Raw genomic sequence first — 5,978 nt, forward strand, 5'->3', positions numbered from 1 at the left:
ATGAGAAAGTACTATATTTATTCTTTTTTAAAAATATTGGTAAGTATATTGTGAAAATATTGTCTAGTCAGATAGCATTCAAGTTGATGGTCCTCTGATTAAAAAGGATAGTTAATTCAAATTAGACGCCAAACAGTATTGATTTTTAAAAAGGTACTACATAAAGAATAATATTTACTATACCAATACAGTGAAATTTTATTTCATGCAGCTTATTTTTTAAATTTAATTTTATTGTCAAAGTGATGTACAGTGGGGTTACAGCAATTTTAAGGTAATGAATAAATAACTTTGCAAACTTGATACCCCTTCCCTGATTTTCTTCAGTTTTCCTTCACCCCAATACTCCTCACAAGTTGTAATGTATATTTACAACATATTGTCTTGTGAGTATTGCTATTGCATTGGTTTGCCTTTGTCCTTTGTCTCACCATTTTTTTGTTCCTCTTCCCTTCTCTAATTAATTATATACACAATACACAGGCTACCAAAATCAAATACAGCAGGGAATAAAGCCCAGGGGAAAATCCCCAAAGAAAACAGAAATCACATAGCACATTAAAAACAACAAAAGCAAATAATATTCTCGTTTTCATATCTTGGAGTTCATTTTGCTCAGAATCAGCTTATATGGTTTTATATACGCATAACAAAGCCACTGGAAAATAATAGTTTCATGGACACTATATCATGAAAACAACATGTTAACTGTTTTTCATGGTAAAGGTGGGGTTAGGATTGGTGAATTCGCAGTTCTAATAAAAGAATTTCAAAAGAGTTTTAAAATTATAACAGGTAAATTTTTATTTGTTCAAATTTTTTAACAACTTTGCCTATTATGAAAATTAAAATTTGCCTGGGAAAATAGGCGTTCATGCAAAGTAATCCATGGAGACTTTGCTGAGAGGGAGCAATGTGGGTGAAGATGGCTCATTTTCACACTAAACAAACCTCAGAAATCTTTCTATAAATCCTGTAGGTTCCCTTGAGAATTGTCCTTACCCAGGAAATCTACTCTTACTGTGTGAAACAAGGTTGTAGTGGAATTTAAATTCAAAGTTCTTTAAAAAAAAGACATCAAAATTTGTGAATTGTCTTTAATTACCAAACAGTAATTCTCTGAAAAAGATAATTTGGGTCCAAATATTTAGGGAGAAAGTGCCCTCAACATTGAAAGAAGGTATTGGGTTTACACTTTTCTGTTTGTAATACTTTCCACAATGTCTTTGCACTTGAAGCACTGAACAACAGAAAAAAATCTGATTGGATACTTGAAACCAATGATTTCACATTTTTTAGTAGTTTACAATATGTAATATCCTTATTAACATGAAATATTGAGGACTTCACTTATTAAATAAGCCAAAAAGTTTTGGGATCAGAAAATAATTGAGCAAATTGAAAAGACGAGAAAACTCATTCTTAGAAGCCCTAGCTAAGCATATTGACTTCAGGAGTGGAGGGAGGCCAAACTTTTTGATATTCATTGTCTTAATATTTTTGCTACCTAAAGTGATTTTACGGAGCCTATTTAGCTCACTACAATGCAGAACAGATTGAATGAAGACATGAAAATAAATTCCACATCCAAATAAAAGAGTTTTAAAAGGAAAACCATGAAGATGTAGTGTGGGTAGAGCCGGTCAGATCTGGTTGAGTCAGCTAGAGTAGCAGTTGAAGCACACTTCCTGCTAATAGAGACGTGACCCACAGGCATGTCTCCCTAGCTTGCCAGAAATGAGCTGTCCATGCTCCCTACAAGCCCGGGAAGACCAATCAGTGCCTGTCACCAAGCAGTGCCCATCACAAGTGCCTTACATCAACTCCCCACTAAGTAATTGGCTGGGAAGGACTCAGGAGGTTGGAAAAGCTGGGGCTATATAATCCCCCCCTTGTGCAGAAATAAACAAGACCTGCATAAGCCTGTTCTCCCAACGTATGTTCCTTGTGTGAGTCGTTCATGCTTACCCGCTGCTGGAGATCTAACCCTACAAGTGGTGCCCAACGAGTGGCTCGATCGCTTTCTGCAGATGGACGGTCGAGGGTCTAGTGCAAAATTAGTGCCTCCATGGGCAACCTTCCCCCAGCAGCAGGAGAGCCTCAATCACAAGCATTTGTTGCCTTGCTCCGGAGTAGGCAGATAAAAGTATTACAAAAGGAAGCTAGATTAATATGGGAAATAGTGAATGAATTGTATCCCTGGATTGACTCCGGGGCCATTTGGGATCCAGACAGGTGGACCCTCGTCTGTCAGGCAGTTCATAAAAAGGAAGTCCGTGATGGCTCTGAGCTGCCCCTAATCTTTTACCCCATTGTAGTAGCTATTCAAGCCTGTCTATCAGGGAAAGAAAAAGGGGAAACTCTGCAAGAGTTTAACACCTCACTGAAAGAAAAAACAGAACAAAAGGAAAATTGCGAAGCTGCTTTAGTATTCCCATCTTCTTGTGACACAGAAAACAATTCCAGCAAGAACACAGATAACCAACAACTTCCACTAACAGGTGACCCAGGGGGCCAGCCAGCTACGCTTGTACAACCGCCTCCCCCACACTATCAGTCACAGGAAGCCTGCCCAATCACTTCTTTTGGCTGTTTAGGCAAGCCTGGGAATTCTTCTCAGAAAATTTTGTATCCTTGGGCAGAGATATCCAACTTTGCCCAAGAACAAAAACTCGTTGTTCCCCCTGTAATACAACAGTTGTTCACAGGCCCCACATCTACCATGGCAACGACAGCCAAGCCTATAATTGAACCCCAGTTCATGTTCCCTGAAAACGTCCACCGAACATCTGCACGACCTAACCAATGGTACCCCCATGACCCCAAAATACCGGGCCGCTGTCAAGGAAGATGGGTTACACTCCCTGAATGCTCAACAGATGCTCGAAACCCTTAGCATTGATCTTAACTGCCCCCATGATTGGAAGAGCTTAATGAACTGTAGTCAACAAGAAAGTTTAAAAAATGCTTAGAATGTATTCCTAAGTACCAGTTTTATAAATGGCTTTGCACTGTGGTTTGTGGTTATTTTATTTTACATGAGATAATATTTTCTACTACCAATAAGTTTTGGAAAAAGAAGAAAACTAAAATTTACTATTGTAGAGGAATATGATAGAAGTAGAAGAAAGATTTTATGTTTGTCAAATCTCTGATGAGTACCCGTATTCAAGACTTAAAGTCATATTTCTTACTATGTTAGACAGATAGGGAAAACAAAACACCATATGATAAGGCAACTATTTGTGATTTTTTAAAATGTACTTAGTATGTGATGAAATTTACTTTATTAGCTAATGTTTTGGTTTGAAATATGGGAGGCTGATCTATTTAACAAATTTTTGAAGTCACCTACTGAAAAAACAAATGATGGGGGGTATAATTTCTACACTTTAATGAATGGATGAACCTGTTTGGCATTAGTGCTGGGTAAATAAATAAACTCTATTGTAACTTGCTCCCTACCCTTGAAAAACTATTTATGTCACTAAATATAATCTACTTGTAAAGTGTTATTTGGCAAATGTGATTTTTAAAAGTTTATTTGAAAAGAATATACTTTCAGGAGATTAAATATAGGTTATCATTTGTTTGCCAATGACAACATTTTTATACTACAGAACCAAGTTTTACTGAAGTACCAGTGTTTTGAAGCACTAAGGATCTTCTCAATTAATGTTTTTCTGAATTATATTTGACCTCTATGTCAAGTATTCCTAGCATTGGTAGACCAAATATGGATCTATTGTTCCAGGAACTATTTTTTGGCCTGCTGATGCTGGAATGAAATTATTCATTAATCATTAGGAGAGGGGTATTACAAATGATCTAGTGACATTCGTGGTCTTGTTCAATCATATATGATGGTCATCTGAAAATTAAAAGTTTGAATTACTGTACTTTCACATTTTGTGATTTCATCTTGCATTTTAAGTTGCCTTGCATTTCCCAATTGCTTACTGATAATTCCTGCATTTCAAGGAATTGGGGCCCTGAAATATAGAAAATGAGAAATTGAGATAGGTCTTCAATTACTTTCTGTTGGCATGTTGCATGGACGTAGGTGAGACCTCTTGCCTTAGTTATATGATGATGCGGATAACTGGGACCTGGGATCCTAGGACCCGTGGATCCTGTAGAAGAATAATAGCTTTTAGACATCATATCAGAAAAATTTGAGTATAATCAGTAGGAATGCTTCAGAAACATGGAGAAAAACAGTTTGGGACCAGCGAGTTAAAACAATAAACAGAGCAGCAAAGTAAAATACCTTACAGATTAGAAGCAAACAACATTGTTTTTTTTACCATGTGAATTCAGAAGACCAAGAACATTTAGAAGTTATCACAAGTTTATACCGAAAACATTGCATTGATAATTTTTATATTCTAATATATATTCTAATCCTGATTATTTATATTCCAATCTATTTATTGGAATAAATATCAATTAATTTTTCAAATTATCAATTAATTCTAATAAGATTCACTGTGTGAAATATAAAATCAGCACATATAAATATAAAATATATAATAATATATAATATTAGAAAATGTTTGGCATTGTTCTGTTGTGGTAAGGGTATCAAAGGCAACAGTTTTTTTTTTCTTTCTGCTTATGTGGTGATGAGGAATCAAACCCAGGGCCTCAGGCATGCAAGGCAAGCACTCTACCACTGAGCCACAAGAGGCAACGGTTTTAAAGTATTATTCCATTACCTCTACCTCAGTGTTTGGTAGAATTAGAGCTAAAGCTTTACCATTCCGAGATATACAGCCTAGAGGCAAGAGGAAACACTGTGATTAAAACATTACCAATTTAAAGCCTAGTAAGGAGGAGAAACATATGGACTTCTTTTGGAGCTATGGAATATATTTGGTGATAGAAAATCAGTGGTGCAAGTTCCTGCATGCTTGGATGGTAGACAGGCCAAGGCATTAGGTAATCATACATATGAACAATTTTTTCACCTTCTTGGCTTTAGCTTCTTTTGAAATGTTAGGGTGTAATAAACAATTATATTTTGCAAAAATACCTTCTAGTCTGAACAGTACTGTCTGAACTGTTTGTCTCTTTATGATCCCTTGTAACAGATTAGTTTTGCTCCAATAAGAAAATCTATGTTGTCAGGGTTAGATTCTGGTTGGTCTGTTCCTACATGGAGCAAGGATAAAGGGTCAGGAAGACATTTGTGCCAGTAAGACCTCATTTGGGAGATTTTAAGCTGCAGAAGTTTAGAAGCAGCTTTTAAGCAAGGCTTACTTTGACTCCATTATCTCCACAAAGCTAAATCAGTTAATAAATAAGTACTTGAAAATCCATCATCTTTGGACCTAGATATAAAGGCTGCAAAGTATGATCCAATTTCAAATGAAAAAGACTTAAAATAGTCATTGAAAAAATTGCAAATGTGAGCAATTGAACAAACAATATAAGTTTTTTCCACCATACACAGAATTTTACAGAAATAAGATGAACTGCAATTTTGGGAACAATAAGGTTTCCTTCTTACAAATAGGCAACCAAAGATATATGCCTGTCTTAAGATTGCATCATTAACTACTTAAATTTCCAGGATACTACATGCTTCAGCAGCACGTCTACCCAAATTACAATACAGAGATTTACATGGCTCTTGTACAAGGATGATATGAAAATTTGTGAAGTATTGCATATTTTTCATTCTTCTGATGCAAGAAATTAAAAACAGTTATTAAAAAGTTGATTACAAATATACAAGTGTAAGAATACATGTAATTCATAGAAATAAAAGTTAGTTTGACATCATTCAATCTTCACTTTTTACAAATTCCTTTACATAGCATAACCTTTATAAAACTTTTGAAATAAGATAACATTGTCATTTTATCTTAAAGAAATAAAACTCTTTAAGGACCTAGGAATTAAAGGAATCTTAAACTGTTTCTATATGGAATGCAATCTGAAAGGACACATTTATTAATGAACCTATATATTAT

At 35.3% G+C, this 5,978-nt stretch overlaps 1 pseudogene; it reads left to right on the forward strand.

Moving 5' to 3' along the window:
• The first annotated feature begins 5,583 nt into the window (after positions 1-5,583).
• Positions 5,584-5,680, forward strand: LOC122121115 (annotated as a pseudogene).
• The last annotated feature ends 298 nt before the right edge of the window (positions 5,681-5,978 follow it).

Source organism: Dipodomys spectabilis, unplaced genomic scaffold, assembly GCF_019054845.1.
Source record: "Dipodomys spectabilis isolate Male_0828 unplaced genomic scaffold, ASM1905484v1 ptg000183l, whole genome shotgun sequence".
In the NCBI taxonomy this organism is placed as follows: domain Eukaryota; kingdom Metazoa; phylum Chordata; class Mammalia; order Rodentia; family Heteromyidae; genus Dipodomys; species Dipodomys spectabilis.